General features: G+C 36.7%; 1 protein-coding gene across 4 annotated transcripts in view; it reads left to right on the forward strand.

Moving 5' to 3' along the window:
• Nucleotides 1-3,120: 3,120 nt before the first annotated feature.
• The window catches only part of P4HA1 (prolyl 4-hydroxylase subunit alpha 1), a 77,575-nt gene continuing 59,162 nt past the window's right edge, over nt 3,121-21,533 (forward strand). For 2 of the 4 annotated variants that reach the window (XM_051982168.1, XM_051982169.1), the window contains exon 1: nt 3,122-3,238. The gene's annotated coding sequence lies outside the window, so the exon portion shown is untranslated. Of the gene's footprint in view, nt 3,239-3,928; nt 3,948-21,533 lie in introns of those variants that run through there. The other 2 variants (XM_051982171.1, XM_051982170.1) reach the window with 2 other exon arrangements.

Raw genomic sequence — 21,533 nt, forward strand, 5'->3', positions numbered from 1 at the left:
TTATGGCTAATAGTAAGAGGTGCCCTAATGAAGAAACATGCTAAAAGAGATTGGATGTGGGAAAAAAGAGCTATTATTTGTCTTTAGATATGTATTGCTTTCTATATATCAACATTTCACTATCTCTTAAATCAATTTATTTGGACTAAATGAGGTCTTCTGTCCAACAGTGCAGATTTATTACTACCCTTTTCATTCATGTGGTTCTGGCCTGTGTCCTCTTTTTTGTCTTCCATAGAAGATATTTCATTGGTTTATTGGAAAACTAAGTCTTTCAGCAATCCATGGATCCTAGGACAGGCAACTTACTTTCAAAATCTTTTAAAAAATACATTTAACAGGTTTTCACCATAATTAGGTTTTCTCTTCTAAAGTCCTTCTTTAGGGTCTCATTGTGGCTCAAAAGTATTAACTGAGCCAGAACTGTAATTAGCACAGGGACAATCAGGATTTTGTCTGAGGGCACTGCCTGTTCTTCTCAGCCTCATTCCCTGTAGGATGGGTAGAATATTTTTTTCTTACACTAACCACCATGTTGTAATTACTTGCTTTCCCATTTATAATATTTCCACTGAGATATGGAACACCTACTCTCCGATCATATTTGCACCCAATGTTGTACTACATTCTCTTGCACTCAGTTGAATTTGCTCAAAGGCACAACTTTTAAGAGTAACTCTGGCAGAATGGGCAGATGGGAACAATTTGTTCCAACAGCCACGAAGGCAGCTGAAACAAGGGCTGCGAATGCTTAGATCTTGGTCAGACTTTTGTCCCGCCACTGGACTTCGATGGAGAAGGAGAAGTTGATGATTTTGTGCAATTCTGCCTCCCTCAAAACAGGTTCACTCTCAAGTCATCCATCATTCACTATTACATCATGATGTTATTTGTCCTCTTAGGAGACCAAAGATGAGCAAAAGCAAGATGTAAAGGTTTTGTCCAAAGACCATTCCAAGATAGGAGACCATCAACATCAAGAGACTTTCCATATCGACTAAATGTGAAGAAGTGTAGGGTTTGTGATTGGCTGTGATGGTGGGAACTTCCAGCCATTGGGGTAAAGGGTCCTGGGTGTGAGTTTCAATAACACTTATGCAGTAAGTGGCAGCTTTTTTCTTACACTCTTGTTTTCTTCCTGCCTTTGGGAATCTATTCAGGTATATTTGTTTCCTGTGATGTGAACAACAGACATAAATGAATGGAATGTAATTGAGTTGGACCATGTCAGGTGGATCTTTTCATAAAACAATCCCCAGTCTTGGCAACTGTATCCAGACGGATATTATGAGATGAATGACTCATTTATTGAGGTTTCAACTCAACATGTATTGAGCATGTACAAGGCTGGGAACTGAGAATGTAAAAAGAAAAATGAAACTGTCCTTGAGTACAACCTCCAGGACTTTATATTCAACTGGGGGAGTAGGGAGAACAGCATTTACACAGACAATTATGAACAAGATTGAGTGATAAAAATGAAATCAAAGTAGTTTGAGAAGGGAGCCATTTCTAACCAGGAGAGCCAGATTTCTATAGATGGGGAAGGGGAAATCTTAAAGGTTATCAAGTCCAGTCTTCTCACTGTATGTAGGAATCAAAGCTGAGGACTAAAGTAATTAAATTACTTATCTAATGTCAAAGGATTTTGTAAGGACAGAGTTCAAATCCTGAAACTGACTCTGCTCTTTCCCCCAGTCTTCCCAAAACTTGCAGATTTGTGGAATAATGGAAAAAGCTCTACTTTTATAGTCAGAGTTGCTGGGTTCAAATCTCCCCTTTGGCACTTCTTTAAGCACTTAAATTCCTATAAATGTTCCTATGCAAACAGCTTTAGATTTATAATGCTACAATAATTCTGACCAAAAAGAGAATAAACATATTTTTGAGCACCTATTATGAGCTAAGCCATTTAAAAATATTGTCCTATTTGATCCTCAAAATAACTGTGGGAGATAGGAGCTATTATCCTCATTTTATCGGGACTGTGTTCCTATTAATCCTGTTCGATTCTTTGTGATCCCATTTGGGGTTTTCTTGGCAGAGGAAAAAAAAAGTGGTTTGGCTTTTCTTTCTCAGTTCATTTTACAGGTGAGGAAACTGAGGCAGACAGGGTGAAGTGACTCAACAAGGGTCACAGAACTGGTATTTAAGTCCAGATTTGAACTCACAAAGATGCCCATTATATAGATGGGTAAACCGAGGAAGGCGGAAGTTAAGACTTGCCCTGAGTCTTAAAATTAGGAGATGCAACAAGTTACCTGATAAAAATACTAACCGCTAACATTTGTCTTTCATTGCTTTCATTTGAATTTCACAACAATCCTTGGAGGTTAAGAGTTAATATTATCTGCATTTTACAATTGGGGAAACTGAGGACAGAGATGAGATCGCTCCGCTAGGGAATGCCACAGATTTCTAATAACAGCTGACATTGGCACGAGGTGCTAGGCACTGTACAATTAATATCTCATTTGACCCTCACAACAACCTGGGAAGGGTGGTGCTATGATTGTCCCCATTTTGCAGTGGGGGAAACTGAGGCAGGCAGCGGGGAAGCGTCTCACTGATGTGACATATTCCAAGAGGATCCGGCAGGAGCGACCCTGAAATCCGTGGGGGAGGGACTTGCCCGCCCCCTCCCCAATCCTGCCTCTCTTCTCCCTGGCACCTTTTCTCTCGAGCTCTTTTCTTCCTTTCCCTTCGGTAAAAGGCACCCGCAGGCGTGGCCCGAGGCGGTTAGTGGACCTTCCACTAAGGAAAACCTCGGGCGCTTAAATTGGAAGTAAAGGCGGGGACGTGGGCGAGCCCGAAAATTCAGCCTAACCCACAGGATAGCGGCGGGAGCCGGCGCACGCGCACTTCTCTTCTACTCGGGCTCCAGCCCCGCCTCTCTCCTAAAGAGTCTCCGATTCTCCTCCTACTCTCCTCGGTCGGCGGTCTGGGATGGGCCAGCTGGCCAAGGCGCTTGCGCACCAAGTTGCTGGTGTGATCTCGCTCACGTAGAGCGGGTCCAGCTTGGAAGCAGGAGTGCGAGTCCCCGCCCCCGCCCTCGCAGGGAAGGGGCGGGGCGGACTCGCGCGCCGCCGGAGGCTATAAAAGGACTTACGGGCTCCCTCTATCGCTCAGTCGGGCTGCTGCCAGCTGGAGAGGAGAGAGTCCTCTAGTTTACGGGCAAAGCGGGGTGTGCGCAAGAGGTGGGGGCGGGCGGACGGCTTCTACCCCACTGCCTACCCAGGTGAGAGGCGCCTCGCTGTCAGCAGTCTCCAGGGCCTAGTGGAAGCCCGGTACCCCCTCTTCTCTTCGACTCAACTGGGCTGGGGGTGGGATGTGCAAGTTGGAGGGAGGGGGGTCGCCCCTGTTTATACCGTCTCCTCTCTTGTTCCTCCATCCGCAGCCGTTCAGGGAGATTTCGCTCTCTTGGAAGCCCTGCTGCTTCCATGGGCTCTCCTTGTTCCCTTTTCTTCCTTCTCATACCCACTTTTCTCCTCTCTCCACTTCATCTTTTACTTTTTCCTTCTCTTCCCTCCCTCTCCCCCTGCATAGCTTAAAAGCTGAATCGCCCTCTCCCCCCTTAACAGCTTGGTCCCTCCCCCCTTACAGCTTGGTCCCTCCCCCACATCTCCCCCACTTCCACTTGAGTAGTGGAGCAGCCTGAATCTCTTAAGAGACCTGGACCCACCTTCTTGAATTTTCTTTCTGAGCTTTCAATTTATCAGCCCCTTTTCCTGAGCCCCCTCACATACCTGTCCTGCCCCCTCCCCTGGAGTCTCCCCTACTGAGGCGGGGGTGGGAGGATGGGAAGGGGGGGGGTAAGGGGAACTGGGCGTGGAATTCTTGGCCTGCCAAACAGATGGCAAGCATGAGATGATGGAGTGAGGCTGTCTCAAAGTTCTGAATCGCACTTCCCCCCCCTCCCCCGCCGAAAGCTGGACACTCTGCCGCAGGTATGCAATTTTAGGGCTCCTGCCCGGGCATCAGGTCTCTGGAAGTAGAAGTGCCAGAAAAGTCCGAACGCGAACTCCTCTCTGGCGCGCAGGGGCTGTAGTGAAAATCTCAGCTGTGGAGTTTAAGTTCAGGGCCCAAGGTCTCGGCACTTCGTGCGCGCAGTGGAAATAGCCACAAGTTGACACAAGTTAGCCAGAGGAAATCTTCTTCTTTTTAAATTTCCTTCCCTCTTAGTCATCTTCTCTAGAGTGAAATCGGTTTGCATTAAGTTTTTGTAAAGCGTTCGGGTAGGATGAAGTGTGTGTATTTTAAAGATTCCCTCAGTTAAATTCAGCCTTTGTTTAGAATATACCTGGAATGGATCATGTGGCTAAAATGCTATTGAAGGGATTTCAATTATTAATAATTGGATCGTGTATTCCTTCTCAAAAAAATGCCTAATTCACTTTTGTGGAATAGGTAGCCACAGCAATTCATATTTCAAAGAAATCTGGTAACAAAATGTAATTTAAAAAACCACTTTAGCATGTTTAGGTTGGACTTGAGAATATTGTGGTCATTTCAAGTCTGTACTTTTCTTTTTTAAAGAATGGATTGTGAAATGGAGAATGTATTCCTGAAATTGATTTAAGAAGCCAAAGATGGTGTGCTTTAACTTAACTGTTTCTTGTTTAAGATCCCTGTTTCTTGGAGGAGGAATGAGTGGGGGAAGGGGAAATACGTGGCAGTAACATTCTTTCTACAACCTTATTTGCTTACTTCACAAGAGAAAATCACTTATTTCTCTTTCATTTACATTTATAATATAGGAGTATGGAATAGGCATTATTAAGATAGCTAGTTAAAAATTCCTCTTAGTAATCAGGAATGGAAGTAGTTAATGCTTTTTTTGGAGGGATTTTCTAGCCTTAGATTTCTAAAGACAAAATGGAATTAAAAAAAAACCCATTAATTTACGTTCATAAATATGGAAAGTTTTGAATAATTGCTTTAATTTTTTAAATGTCTAGATTAATGCTTTTTATGAGCTTTTTAAAGGCATATGTCCATAAATAGGAATTTCACATTTTAAGATGCATAATGGTCAATCTGGAAAATGTGGATTACACATTTTTGAAAGAATATTCTCAGTTTGGGTTTTGCTAAAGCATGTACTTCTTTGTGCTTTGTATTTTGTAGACGTTATAAATCACAATGAAGTCAAATGCCTGTTATAGATTTGAGACTGGAAATAGACTTTTTAAGCCATACAGATTTCATGCAGGTGACCTTTTGAACTGAATTGAATCTTTAAAGTTCTGAAAACCAAGGCTTAAGTATTAAAAACAAACTCTTTTTGTTTGTAAGAGGATTATTTCAGTGGCTAGGTTGTGTTGTTGGAACTGAAAAGAAAAATTATGAAAATAAATTATAAATTTTTGAATGCAAAAATTATATTGAGAAAGCTGAAGCAGCAAAGCTTTTTTTTTTCCACTGGCTAGAAGAAATAAGAATGTTGGGTTGGGTTTAATATTTGTAATAGCAAGAATCTTTAAAATTCATTTTTAAAAATTGAAAACTAACAAAAACCCAGGGACAAGTACCCTATGCTGCAACACCTATCACAAGAGAATTAAATTAAATTCCTGTTATTTTATTCCAGTCCTTTTATCTAAACTAGAGATTCTTATTAAATAAGCAGCGTCAGGCACTGTGCTAATGAGCACTGGGATTAAAAGGAAAGGAAAAAACAAACAAACAGTTTCTTCTCTCAGAAACTCACTTTTAATGTCAGCCATCATGCAAACAACTATTCATATATAAGATATTCAGGGTAGACAGATGGAAGATAATCTCATTGGGAAGATACTAGAATCAAGGTAGTTGGGAAAAGGTTCTTGCAGAAAGTTGGATTTTAGGAAGTACTAAGGTGTCAGAGGTGAGGAATAAGAGCATTCCAAGCAGTGGGAATGTAGCCAGTGAAAATGCTCAGAACTTAGATAATGTTTTCTTAAGTGAGACTTGCTGAGATGACAATCTTATTGAATTGAGTGAATGGATGGGGAAGTAAGGTGTGAGAAGACTGGAAAGGTGGAAGGTGTTAGGTTTTAAAAGGTTTTAAAATCCCAACAGAGGATTTTGTATTTGATCCTGTAGGTAATAGGGACTCATTGAAGTTGTTTGAGAGGGTGGGGTAGAAGGTAATATGATTGGTATTTAGGGACACCAACTTTTAAGCATTTGATTTCTGTGGAATGAGAGGCTCATTTTATTTAAGAAACAAACAAAAAACCCCCCACAGTTAATTATTCATTGGAATGGAAATATGGTTCTGTTATTAAAACAATGCCTTGGGGGATATAACACTTAGAAAATATTAGATTATTCTTTTGGAATTTCTGTGTATCACATAATTTTCCTTTCTTGAAAACTGAGTTGAATAATTAGTCGCCCAGTACCATAGTCTGTTTAGAACATGATGGACAGCGTGAACAAACTTTTAGAAAAAGGACAGAGTCTCAGAATTGGAGGAGATCTAAGAGACCAGCTAATCCAACTCATATCTGAACCAAAATTCTATCTATACATTTTCAGTAAATTGATCACCTGGACTTCGCTTTAAGGGTATGAACCCAGTAAATACAAGTACATTTTGTTCCACTTTTGTATGGCTCTTGTGGATGGCAATCATGGTTTTGGATGGCTATTTCAGGCTTAAGTTGCTTCTCTGAAACTTCCATGCTAGCTAATATGATCTCTCTAAATCTTTCCATCTAGCTTCATTTTCATCAATGTCCATAGATCTGGTCAGACCTCTTTTAAGAATTCTTGCTCTAAGGCTTCTTTCTGTTTTCCAGGCTAAACATTCCTAGTTCCTTTAAATAGGCTTTTATCATTTCCCTATCCTGTGAGGCTCTTTTATATAAGAATTCAGTCCAGCAAAAATTTATTAAATGTCTGCTGTGTTCCTGATATTATACCTAGTTTTAGGGATACAAAGATAAATATGAAAACTATTCTTTTCCTCCCAAGTAGCTTATGTCCACTTGAGGAAGGAGAAAGAAAGAAAATGTCCACAGATAAAAGTTAGTTCAGCAGAGAAAAGTTCTTGCACTCTTGGAACTAGTAAGAACCTCATTCAGGAGATGATCTTGAAGCTATCTCTAGAAGGCTTTCCAGGCAGAGGTTTCTAGGCAAGAGGGAAAGCCCATGCAGAGACACTAATGTAGGATATGGAGCATCAACTGTGAGGAGTATCACAATCATTAGTTTGGAACATAGTGGGTGAGATGAGATGTTTCATGATAAGGCACACACAGTAATCTGGAGCTGGGGTAGTAAAAATACCAGAAAAGTTTATAGTGTATCCTAGAGTCAATAGGAAGCCATTGAAGCTTCTTGAGTTGGGAAATGATTTGTGTTTTAGGAATAGTTGTATATATTGGAGAGGGGAGAGGCTAGATGCAGAAAAACGAGTTAGTTTTTTGTAGTAATCCAGATGAGAAGTGCTAAGGGCATAAACTAGACTGGTGATGAGTGAGAAGGGAATGGATGGGAGGGACCCCGTCTTGCAGTGGTAGAATTGATAAGACTTGGCTTTTGATTGAATGTAATATATGAATGAAGAGCTGAGATGACTCCTAGATTAGAAACTTAGATAAAGAATGGTGGTGCTCTTAAGAGAAACAGGGATGTTAGGAAGAGAAATAAGGGTATGTGTGTGTATGTATATGTGTATGACATTAAATGGAACATAACTTGAGGTAATCTATGGAGTGGGCTGATCTGTCTACCAGCCAAGTTAATGACTTGGAGTGGAGGAGAAAAATGAAGACTAGATATGTAGATTTGGGAGTTAACTATAGAGAGATGTAGTTGAACTTATGGGAGGTGGTGAGATCACTCAATATAGAGAGAAGAGAAGATGACTTAGAACAATGGTAGGATAGGAGTGCAGAACCACTGATGATCCTGAGGAAGAATTTGAGAAGGCTCACATAGGACATGAATCAGCCAAGGCGGAGAGAGTATTTGGAACAGAAAGTCAACAGTATCAAATGCTACAGAGAAGTCCCAAAGGATGGCTGGGAAAAGATTGTTGGATTTATTGATGAAGAGACCATTAGTGAACTTGGAGGGAGAATTTAATCAACTGTGGGGTCCCAAGCCAAATTGAAAGGATTGAAAAGTCAAGGGGAGAAGGGAAAGAAGTTTTTCTAGGCAGGGAGGAAGGACATTACTTCAAATGAAGATTTTTAAGGATGGGAGAGATCAGGCTGTGTTTATAGATTCTAGGGGAGAAACTGAGAGAATAAGGAGATATTGAAAATTAGGAAGAGAGAGAGGATGAGTAAAGGGTCAAATTTTAAAGAAGAGAAGGGAGTGTAAATCAACATAAGTAGAAAAGTTGGTTTTGGCAAGGGAATTTGAGGTGTAAGATTGGAGAGAATTGGGAACTTGTAATAATTGACTTCAGTTTTGTTTTGTTTTCAGGAAAGTGTCAGTCAAGATTCTCTGCTGAGAAGAACATTGTGTACTTAATTTGAGGAGAGATTTGGAATAGTGAAGGGAGGCAAGGGAATATGAGTTTATTAAGTGTGAAGAACTTTTCAAATATCTCATTTGCTCCTTACAACAATCCCTGGGGTAGGTGCTCTTATTCTCTTCATTTTATAGTTGACCCAGCTATGCCATTTCAAGGCTTATACCCCCAAAGAAGTCAAGGAAGAAAAAGATTTACAAAAATGTTTAAAACAGTTCCTTTTGAAGTAGTTCCAAACTGAAGGCAGGCAGAACCTAAATGATTTGCCTATGGTCACAAAGCTAGGAAGTGTCTAAGATTGAATTGGAACTTGGGTCTTCCTGAGTCTGGGCCCAGTACTCTACTCTAACGCAGCATCTCTCTGCTTGCTAGAATGGATACTGGGGAATCTAAAAAGAAACAAAATAAATGGAAAACAACAACAGGATAGGCAAAGTAGATAACTAGTTTAGCAGACCTAGTCAGCATACTTTTGTGACTTTTATTAGTGATATTTAGCAGCATTCAAGTAGAACCAAGTCAGTTCAGGAAAACTTCATCACCAAATAAGGGAAAGAGAAGATTACAGAAGGTAGGATGGATGATTTTCATTTTATAAAGCCAAAAAAGCTTTTGTACAAACAAAACTAATGTAGCTAAAATTTGTAGAGAAAAGATAACTTGGAAAAAAAAAATCTTTGTAGCAGATTTTTCTGATAAAAGTTTCATATCCCAGGGCAGCTAGGTGGTACAGTAGATAAAGCACCAGCCCCGAAGTCAAGAGGATCTGAGTTCAAATTTGGCCTCAGACACAACACTTCCTAGCTGTGGGATCCTGAGCAAGTCACTTAACCCCAATTGCCTTAGGGGAAAAAAAAAACCTTTCACATCCTAGGTCTAAAAGGAACTGATTGAATTTTATAAGACTTAATACCATTCCCCACTAGATAAATGATCAAAGGATATGAACAAGCATTTTTTTAAAATAACTTTTTATTGATAGAACCCATGCCAGGGTAATTTTTTTTTTTTTTAACAGCATTATCCCTTGCATTCACTTCTGTTCCGATTTTTCCCCTCCTTCCCTCCACCCCCTCCCCTAGATGGCAAGCAGTCCTTTACATATTGAATAGGGTACAGTATATCCTAGATACAATATATGTGTGCAGAACTGAACAGTTTTCTTGTTGCACAGGGAGAATTGAATTCAGAAGGTATAAATAATCCGGGAAGAAAAACAAAAATGCAAGCAGTTTATATTCATCTCCCAGTGTTCTTTCTTTGGGTGTAGCTGCTTCTGCCCATCTTTGATCTGAATTAACTCTCTTTATCAAAGAGATCCACTTCCATCAGAATATATCCTCAAACAGTATCATTGTTGAGGTATATAAGATCTCCTGGTTCTGCTTGTTTCACTTAGCATCAGTTCATGTAAGTCTCGCCAGTCCTCTCTGTATTCATCCCGCTGGTCATTCCTTACAGAACAGTAATATTCCATAATATTCATATACCACAATTTACTCAACCATTCTCCAATTGATGGGCATCTATTCATTTTCCAGCTTCTAGCCACTACAAACAGGGCTGCCACAAACATTTTGGCACATACAGGTCCCTTGCCCTTCTTTAGTATCTCTTTGGGATATAAGCCCAGTAGAAACACTGCTGGATCAAAAGGTGTGCACAGTTCGATAACATTTTGAGCATAGTTCCAAATTGCTCTCCAGAATGGTTGGATGTGTTCACAATTCCACCAGCAATGTATCAGTGTCCCTGTTTTCCCACATCCCCTCCAACATTCCACATTATCTTTCCCTGTCATTCTAGCCAATCTGACAGGTGTGTATTGGTATCTCGGAGTTGTCTTAATTTGCATTCCTCTGATCAATAATGATTTGGAGCATATTTTCATATGTCTATAAATAGTTTCAATTTCTTCGTCTGAGAATTGTCTGTTCATATCCTTTGACCATTTATCAATTGGAGAATGGTTTGATTTCTTATAAATTAGAGTCAATTCTCTATATATTTTGGAAATGAGGCCTTTATCAGAACCTTTGATTGTAAAAATGTTTTCCCAGTTTATTGTTTCCCTTCTGATCTTGTCTGCATTTGTTTTGTTTGTACAAAAACTTTTCAATTTGATATAATCAAAATTTTCTATTTTGTGGTCAATAGTGATCTCTAGTTCTTCTTTGGTCATAAATTCCTCCCTCTTCCACAGGTCTGTGAGGTAAACTATCCTATGCTCTTCCAATTTATAGCAAGCATTTTTTAAAGAAAAAATTTCAAAGTATTTAAAAACACATAGAAAATGATCTAAATCACTAATAATAATCACAAAGAAATATAAACTAAAGCAACTCTGAGGATCATGCATGTTTGACAAATTAGTAATTTTAGATGACAAATATTGAAGGGTCTACAGGAACATGAACTATGAATTGGCCCAACTGTTCTGGAGATAAATTTGGTGCTTCTCCTTCCCAAACTCATGTCCTGTGATCCAGCGGTGCTTATATTTTCAAAACGGTCAAAGAAAGAAGACTATATATATATATATATATAGAGAGAGAGAGAGAGAGAGAGAGAGAGAAAGTTCTTTTTGAAGTAGCCCCCAAATTGAAAATTAATGAATGACTAAAAAGATTATGGTGAATGAATATAATGGAATATTCTATAGGAAATGAAGAAATAATTTGTAGAGGAAACTGGGACATGTGTGAAATGACTAGAATGTGAGCAATTTATAAAATGACGGCAACATTGTCAAGAAAAACAACTTTGAAAGACTTCAGGATTTTGATCAGTACAATAGATGATAAACTATCTTAAGTCCAGAGGAATGAAGATGAAACACATTGCTCATATCTAGAAGAGTGATGGCCTTAAATTGCATAATGATACATATTGTTTTTGGATGTGGTCAGAATGGGAATTTGTTTTGCTAGAATACGCATGTTTTTATGAGGGTTTTCTTTCTTTTTTTCAGTGGGGGTATGTGGGAGGGAGAGAGAATACATGTTTGGAAAAATACTTTTTTTTTTTTTTTAAAGAAAGAGATGAGCTGAATTAGGATAAGGGACAAATATTCAAGGGACAGTATAAGATAGAACTAGTTGGAAAATGAATTCAGAGCAAGGGGTGTTGATGTGGAATAGCCAGGAGGGCTGAAGTGACTAATAGTGCATTCTTTCTTTGTTGTGTAGTAATCCCCTGAAGAGATACATCACAACTCCTCTTAAAATTAGAGTTACCTGAATTTTAGAGAAGTTGTGGCTTGTACACAGTCACCCAGCCAGTAAGTGTCAAAGTTGGGATTTGAACTCTGTTCTTCTTGGCTTTTAAGTCTGGGATTCCAACCACTCCCTCTCATGCCTCTTATCTTGAATAAATGGTAATTTTGATATGACTAGCACTTGGAATGAGGTCAGAGATTTGGTTGAATATAGAAAGCTATTTTGGTTTACTGGAAAAATGTATCAAGTGTGAATTCATTGGAACATGTTAAAAACTATACTGCCTTTCAATCCAGATTACAGCTGTAGAAAGAACATTACATCTGGCCTGAGTGGATGTGGGATATTGTCTTAGTTGTGCTGTGTGACCTTGTAGAACTCACTCAATTTTTCTGATGTTCAGTTTTCTCTTAAAATAGGAATGCTACTTTGGATTGCCTGATAGACATTATGAAGAATAAATAGATAATGCATGTAAAATTTAAAATTTACCAAGGGCTACATAAATTATGAACTAAATGAATTAAGTTTAGTCTTCGCCTCTGCATTGCCTTTACCCTTTAAAGATTATCCCTAGCTCAAGGTTGCCGTCTCTTTTCTACTTTATCACCAATACTGGTGATCTCCATCTTTCTTTCCCTGTCTTATTTCATAGTATTTCATTTTTTCCATTTATATATAAAGATACTTTTCAACATTCATTTTTTAAACTAATAATAATAGCTTTTTATTTTTCAAAATACATATGAAGATAGTTTTCAACATTCATCCTTGCAAAACCTTGTGTTCCAAATATTTCTCCTTCTCACTCTATCTCCTCCCTCCTCTAGGTAGCAAATAATCCAATATAGATTAAATATGTGCAATTCTTATGAACATATTTCCATATTTGTTATGCTGCACCAGAAAAATCAGATCAAAAAGGGAAAAAGTGAGAAAAAAAGATGAAAATACTATGTTGCGATGCACATTCAGTCCCCACAGTCCTCTCTCTGGATGCAGATAGCTTTCTCCATCACAAGTTTATTGGAATTGCCCTGAATCACCTCATTTAATATTCACTTTTGTAAAATTTTGAGTTTCAATTTTTTTTTCTCCTTCCCTCTCTTCTCCTCTTCCTAAAATGGCAAATAATCTGATGTAGATTGTGTATGAACAATCATACTAAATGTATTTGATCTCCATCTTTCTTCATCTTTGCCAATTTGTATAAAGTAAAATTATGCTTTCTACTCTTAATTTCAATTTTATTGTTTGAAAACAAAGCATATGCTACACAGTAAGATTTTTTCCCCTATATTGTTTCTCTAAAGTTCCTGTTGGTAGTTATTTTTACTCTGATACAATATTACTTTTAATTTTTTTGTCTCATCTTTTTTATGTATGGATGGATAGTTGTTTTTTGAGTCTACTTTTATTACTTTAAAAAGTCAGAAATCGCTGGCAAACTTTTAGCAAATCTTAACAACTTGGGGAAAGGGGGAAGATACCTAGAATTTAAGGTTCTCTCATCTTTGAAAAAAATTAAATGATATTTTCTTACTAAGACTGTGAAATGTGTTAAATCCAATGAAGATTTTGTGAAGATCATAGATGTAAAGTGTACAGTTGGACCTTGCCTAATAAGTATTGGCACATTTTTCTCTTATTGTAGTGAATAAATAGAATCATTTTCTCCTTTCTTAAACTTCTTTTCCACTCTACATTTATTTGGAAATATTACCTGGATTAGGGGGATCTGATCTCTTTGTTCCTAGTTAAAAAACAGATTTTAAACACTGAGTACAAACAGCTGTTTTATTCCAAATGTGAACCCAAATTCCATCGTGAGTTCTTTTCTAAATGGTTTAACGCTATTTTATAAATCCTTTTTGTTGGTATAAACTAAACATTTGTTAGACCTTTTAGCCAACTAGTTTGAAGTATTTTGAAACAACATTGAAAAAAAAAACTACTATTGTGATTTGGAGCTTGGCAGGAGGGAGAACAACACTGGAATATGTGTAATTAATTTTGTTAAAATGTAGTAACTTTTTAGTTATGAGTTTAAAGTTATGGTTCTTCCACAAAGTTGAAAGTAGCAAGGATGGTGGTAAAAATTTACCTAGTGTTGTTGCTTTTTTCCCCTCTTGAGATATTTTCTTTTATTTAAATTTTTTTTTTGCTATCTTTGTTTTGATTTCACCTCAGTGGTCCCTTCTGTCCCCTTCCCTCTCCCAGGTCATTTGGCAGAAAAATATTTTCAAGGAAAAAAATGAAGAGAACTCTTCCCCCAAATAACAAAATCAACAGTAGATTGGAGGGAAAATCTGGCAAATCTTTCTCTGTCTCTGTCTCTCTTCTTTCCTCCTCTTCTTCCCTCCCTCCTTCTCTCTCTCCTCTTTGTCTCTGCTCTATGTCTCTGTCTCTGTGTGTGTTTCTCTCTCATATCTATAGACCCCTTCCCTTAACCTTTTTGAGGAAGTTAGGGTAGGGGAGTGTTATCTCATATCTTTTCCTTGTGGCTAAGTTAGTTCTTTTGTAACATTTGTTTTCAGTTTTTCTTTCCATTTACTTGTCATAGTCACTGAAACTTTCAAGAGTAAAGACACAACTTTTGGAGAGTCCTCAAGACATGGCCCATTGGGACTTCTGAAATTCCCAAACCTGTTCTTTGGACTCTTGACTAACTGATATTTACAAATATTATTTGGTGGGGTCTACCTTCTGTATTTATTGCTTAATAAGAACTTTTACCTCTCTGGTATTTTAGGGTTACAAAGTACTTTCATGTACATGATTTCATTTGATCCTCAAATCAACCCTGTGAGGTACATGTAGAAGTACTCATCCTTCTGTAAATAATGAAGTTTGGATCAAAGATGGCAGATGACTAACCCAAGTTAATAAGAAGCCTAGATCTGCACCTAGGTCTTCTCAATCTAATGCTAGTGCTTTTTCAATGATACCAAAACAGTAAGGAAGGAGAAATAAGAATAGTTGAGTGTTTTAAAGTTCAGTGAGAATTTTATTAAATGCCTTTTTAGAAAAATAAGTAATAGCAAACCTGTTTTCAAGATGTTGGCCATTTAGGGGAGAGGATGTTGGCCCCTTAAAAGTTAGGGAAAATGGCCTTCCCTAGTTGTTTTAGAGAAAAAGGCATCTTTCTTACTTTTGCCTTGGACTTGTATCTTGTATTTTTGAGGGAAAGTAAAAAAGCAGGGAACTTGACTAAGCAAGAGGATATTATCAGCTCCATTAGTGTTAATTCCACATTTTGACTTAGACTATGCTTGGATTGTTCTTTTGGATTGTTGGAAGATCTCAGAATAAAAGGCTTACAGTGGAGGATAAGAAGAGGATATGAAAATCAAATTTAGAAATAGCTATCTAGAAGGTGACTGTTAATGGTATATTGGGTGAGTAAGAGAGGATAATCTAGAAATTATACATAATTTTAAATTAAGGTTACAGTACATTCAGTGTGATTTTTGATGGAACAAAAAGATTAGTGACTGTCAGAGTTTATCATTCCTCATAATTCATATTTACTCTAATTTTGAAGGGGTGGCTGTGGGAGACTATTTAGAATTTTTTTCTTATAAGAAATTTGTTTTTAAAACAGACCAATATTTACCAAATTCTGTGTTCTAGTAATTCAGTGAATGTCTTGTACTTCTAATTCAATGAATCCTGATAATTCAAAGTTGTAAATATTTACAATATAGTAGAACTGTTTTGAAATCCATGCGCAGGCTATATTGATCCTGCTGAACATGTGGAGCAGTGCTTTCCTGGAATATGTGTGGTAGTGAAGCTTTGTGTTTGCATCAATAGTCCTCTTCTCCCCGAGTCCTCTTTTACCTAAGCTTCCTGGAGAGGAAGGGAAATACTGTTGGACTTCCCAAGAATCTTTGCTACGATTTAAAGCCAACATTTGAACCTTTAATATTCTAATAATATTTGTGTGGTCATAATTTATTTATTCCAATATTGATGTTTGTTATTTTTTAACTAAGGCATGGCATTGGGATGTGACCTGAGAGACACATCCATATTTTCCATCTTAATATAAAAGCTGTTTCAATTCTATTTTAATAGATTAATCAGAATGTGGAAGAGACAACATTTGTCCAACAACTGCCCTCTTAAGGATCTTCTGGGGTGCTTGAATCTTAGGTTTTTATAACAAATTATCTGACATAAAATCATTAATAGAGTGAAACTGAAGACAAATAGAAGTGAAGGATTATTGGTGGTGGTGGTCTTAATAAGAGTTTGCATTGATACAGCAAGCCTTTGAGGAAAGTAATGCTCATTACTATTTTTATAAAATTTTATGTGGTGCTTTAGAGTTTATAAAGTATTTTGTATCTTCCTTTGAGCTTCTCAGCCATATGAGGTGTAGGTATTAATTACAGGTGGTGTAATGCCTAGTGTACAACATGAGGAATTTAAGGCTCAGATATTGTTATTTTCACATGGTGACAACAGCCTATGCTGGAAGAGAACATCAGGTCTTCCTGAGTGCACATCTGGCATTCTGATCACAGTGCCCCACTGCACAGTAAGTTTCATCGTCAGTTCAGGGATGAGCTCCTTGCCCTTGATTAGCTAGCTAGTAAATGTCAGGTGGGATTTGAATTAGTGCTTTAAGCAGACAACAGGACAAAGATGATAGGGTTGACTGGGCAGTAAACATTAACTTAGCAAGTGATAGAATCTCTTAGGCATTCAAAATATTGAAGGAGAACACTTGAAATAAGCTTGTTGTAGGTATTTTTATAGGCTAAATAGTTCAGTATTTCATGTGTGGATCAGAGAAGACAGAAAACATGGAAACCGTACATTAAACAAATAAATTCTAACTGCATCTCTCAGAACTATGGCTAGAGGAGAATTCAACTAGAAGAGACTACAAAATAGATAATTTCATTTACATAATGGCAAAAAGTTTTGCAAAACGTGGCAGCTAGGATGACGGAAACTGCCAATTTTAAAGTCTTTGAAACTCTGATAAGGGTCTCTAGCTTATATATAAGAAATTATTACAGTTGTATGACTAAGAGTCATTTCCTAGTGAATAAAAGGTAAAATACACATACACATACACACACAGACACAAATAGTCCACAGTTGAATTACAAACTTTTGATCATAAGTTTGTTCTAAATATGAGAGAAATGCAAATCAGCTCTGGGATTTCACCTTACATTCAGCAAATTGGCAAAAATGACAAAAGGTAGAAATATTATATGTGAGAGGAACTGTGAAAAGATGTGGAATGCAACAATTTGGGAAAGCAATTTGGATTTATACTGAAAAAATAACTTCAATGTTTATAGCCTTTGACCTAGAGATAACTTCTAACTATATGCACCAGGGAGGTAGAAGGGTTCCCCCTATGAATATTTTGAATAGCAATATATTAAATAGAAGCACTTTTTGTTGGAGCAAATACTTAGAAACTAGAGAAGATGCTTATTGATGGCTAAACAGATTTTTGGTGCTATGAATACTTTATCACAAGAAACAACAAATATGAAGAATTCAGAAAAACTTTGGAAGATTTATGAGCCGTTACAGAGTAAAGTAGATTTGGAAACAACAATAAATACAACTAAAACAATGTATATGGAAAAACAATAAAATGAAATTGAATGTTGTATGGTTTAAATGACTAAACTGGGCCTTGTAAAGTTGAGAAAAACTTGCCTCCTTTCCTTTATTGGAAAGGTGGGGGCATGATGAATATAGAAAAATTTTTATTATTGCTAGCTATAGTAATAGATGGTTAGTTTGGCAGAATTTTTTTTCTTTCATGTTTTTTATCTTTTTTATAAAGAAAGGCTTGGGGGGGGATTGAGAGGAATGGTTGGAGATAGATATATTGGGAAAAGAATTTAATATGAAAACAAAAGATATCAATAAAAAATTTAAGAGCCAAAAGAAAAACTATGGAAGTAAATACATTGTATTCATGTGTGGAATCTTTAAACTTTCTCCTAAAATAAAAAAAAAAACTTTATTAAATTTTTATGATTTCATTTATTTTATTAGAAGGGAAAATTGTTACTTTATAAATATTATTAAATTAAAAGCAAATAATTGAAGAAGTCCTATTTGAACAATACCAAGAAAATTCTAGACTCCTCAGTCAGTCCAAGACTTGAGAAGCCGTGCACTTTGGCAGGATCCCAGGAGAGGAAGTCTGTTCATCTGTTATGTTCTAGAAGCTTTTCCCAAAGAGGCTCTGTTGTCACACAGCCAATAGAACAGTTTTTATTTCACTACTCTGTGTTTTTGGAAATGTGCAGTATACACTTGGGTGGAGACTTGAATCTTTTTTGGAATATTTAATTATGATTTAAAGGATCATAGATTTAGAGATGGAAGAGACCTTCATAATCTAGTTTAATACTGTCATTTCACGCATGAGGAATCTGAAGCCAAGAGAGATTGTCATTTGCCAAATGTCATATTAGACAGTCAATGACAGAGTCAGGGTTTGAACCTAGGTCCCCAACTCCAAACTCAGCATTCTGTCTATTGTGCCAAGTGGTTTATTTTGTTTGAGAATCATCATTTTTAATGATATAATTTGCACATTTTCCTTTAATTTCATTTTTGTAGATGATTTCTTTTGTTATAATAAAATTATGATGATCCAGTAGAAAGAATATTAAGATCTTATAAGCTTCCTTTCAGACTCGGTATATGTGGCTTTGGGGAAGCCTGTTTCTCCTCTGTAAAAGGAGAGTTTGGATTTGATGGACCCTCAAATCCAAATCTGTCCTATGAATATGAAAATCCATGCCTTAAAAAACTAGAATTGAATATTTTTATCTGTTTACCACTGCAATGTATGTTTGGTAGTTGTTTTCATTCTAAATAATGCAAAAAATAGCCTTAATGTTTTTATTCACATTGTTTATTTGATAACATTTATATTTATGGATTATGTGATATTTCTAATAACTAGTAAATGAATAAATTATATATTTAAACCTTATTTAAACAACTTTAAATGTGGACTAAAAAAATGAATCTTTCTTTGGCTTTAAAATCCTGTGATCTAAAATTGATAAACTTTTAGTTAATAACAAGAAGGAACACATTTCCAAAATGAAAGATAATGAATTTAAAATTAAGGAAATTTTTTAGGAAGTATTATATTTGCATAATTGTATATGACACAGTAATATTTTTGTTTATACATTTGTGTCATAATAATAGTTAGAAGTGGCAAAAATGATAACACCTAAATTGACTTATAAATTAATTAACTATCAATCAATCAATAATAGTGAGACTGTTTTATAGAAATAGATAAAATAATAACTGGCTTTGTATTGAAGAACAGATGCTTTAGAATATCAAGGAGTACTTTGATAAAAGTAGATCTAGTACTTGAACTACTAAACTTGGAAATTAATCAAGCAATGATTATCAATAACTACAGGCATACCTTGGGGAATATTGCAAGTTCATTCAGAGACCAATAAAGTGAATAAATTGAACCACATGAATAAAAAAAGAATTCTATGATTCTATGAAAAACCCTATTTAAATGTTAAGAATTCTTCTGAGATAAGAGTGAGTTTCTTGGGAAAGTTAAGTGGTTGCAAAAGAGAAAGGGAGTATTAAGTGCTGAAGAGAAATAGAAATCACTCTGTGCAGAGTTAAGTTATATATCTTTTGAGTAAGAATAAGAGACAAGTTCTTTCTCCTGCAGAAAAATTGTGATTGGGAGCCTATTTTTTGTAATAATCTTTGAAATCTTATTTCCCCTAACCTTTTGGTTAGTTGGGAGCAGGCACTAGAGAAGTCTCTTGTTTGTTCTGTGTTAGAGATGATGCCTTAAGCTGTTGAGAGATCAGTGACTTTGTACTTTGACCATTACCAGATCAAATGTATTTTTTTTTTCTTGAAAAGTTCACAAATAATAGAATTTCAGAGTTAGGGTAGAAGTGAGGGCCCCAAAGTACAAGCTATAATAAAAATGAATCCCTTCTATGCCAGACCCAACAAATGGCCTTCAAGCTACAAGGAGCTCATTCTACTTTCAGAAAACTCTAATTATTAGGAATTTTTTTCTTTTTCCTTTTTACAATTTTTACCCATTGCTTTTAATTTTGTCCTCTAGGGCCCAAGCAGGACAAAATTAATTCCTCTTTAATAGCTCTTTAAATGTTTGAGACTGCTGTCCTGTTCTCTTGAATTCTTCTCTTTACCTTTTTAAACATCTCCTGATCTTTCAAGTGATCTTATGGCATGGACTTGGGACTTTCCACAATTTGGTTGGCCTTCTCTGGATATACTTTTGTTTATTTGTGCTCTTCTTCAAATGTAATACCTGGGGTTGAGCACTTTATTCCCTTACTCCTAGGCCTTCTGACAAAGATGGTGTTTGAATATAATTTTTTAAATGGCTTTTTATTATCAAAATATATGCAAAAATAGTTTTTAGCATTCACCTTGGCAAAATCTTGTGTTCCTAATTTTTCTCCTTTTCTCCACTTTCTCCCCTAGACAGCAAGCAATCCAATATATGTTAAACATGTGCAATTCTTCTATACAATAATCATGTTACACAAGAAAAATCAGATCAAAAAGGGAAAAAAATGAGGAAGAAACAAAAATCAAGCCAATAACAACAAAAAAGGTGAAAATAATGTTATGATACATACTCAGTCCCCACAGTACTCTCTCTGGATGCAGTTTGGCTGTCTCCATCACAAATCCATTGGAATTGGCCTGAGTCACCTCATTGTTGAAAAGATTTACTCCGTCAGAGTTGATTATCACATAATCTTCTTGTTGCTATGTACTAAGTTCTCTTAGTTTTACTCACTTCCCTTAGTTTCAGCTCCTGTAAGTCTCTCCAGGCCTTTCTGAAATCCTCCTGCTGATTTTTTTCTTACAGAATAATAATATTCCATAGCATTCATATACCATAACTTATTTAGCCATTCCCCAACTGATGGGCATCCCCTCATCAGTTCTAATTTCTTGCCACTACAAAAATGGCTGCCACAAACATTTTTGTACATCTGGGTCCCTTTTCCCTTTTTAAGATTTCTTTGGGATACAGACCCAGTAGAGACACCACTGAATCAAATGTATGCCCTATTTGATAGGCTTTTGGACATAGTTCGAAATGGCTCTCCAGCAGTTCACAACTCCACCAACAATGTATTAGTATCCCAGTTTTTTGGGTGTAATTATTAAAGATGTAATTTCATTGTACAGATACTCACTTGAATGAATCGTAAACCTCGTCACCTTTGTAGTTTGTATTCTCTCTCAGCTCCCTCCTACCTCCAACCCCCAATTGTCCTTGGCTATGTAAACTTGCAATGATAAATCTCTCCATTTATAGTTAGACTGGCTCTTGGATAGTAGTCAGGTAGGGGCCCCATATTCTTAGGTTTTCCAGCCTGATGGGACCTGTCAGAAAGTATGCTGTTCTGGCAGGATTCTCTGTAAGAACTCTCAGATCACCTCTATGCCCGATACGTCAGTAGAAGAAAAAAAAGTGGCCTACATATTGTTCCTGCTTTCTCGCCTTCTACTTGAACTTCCCTAAAGAAATATTTCCAAGATTACTTTGGATTTCTCAATTGCTAAAGTCCTACTATACTTTTCTTAGTCCACGTCCTTCCTGATTTCTCTGTCATCTGACACTCTTGATGACTCTTTTCCTGCTTGTTTTCACCTCTCAGATGATAGTGTTCTAATAATAACTAACATTTATATAGCACTCCCTATGTGCCACGCATTGTGCTAAATGCTTTACAGATATCATATCATTTGATCCTCACATTCCTGGGAGGTAGGTACTATTATCATCCCTGTCTTGCAGA

Source organism: Antechinus flavipes, chromosome 2, assembly GCF_016432865.1.
Source record: "Antechinus flavipes isolate AdamAnt ecotype Samford, QLD, Australia chromosome 2, AdamAnt_v2, whole genome shotgun sequence".
Taxonomy (NCBI): domain Eukaryota; kingdom Metazoa; phylum Chordata; class Mammalia; order Dasyuromorphia; family Dasyuridae; genus Antechinus; species Antechinus flavipes.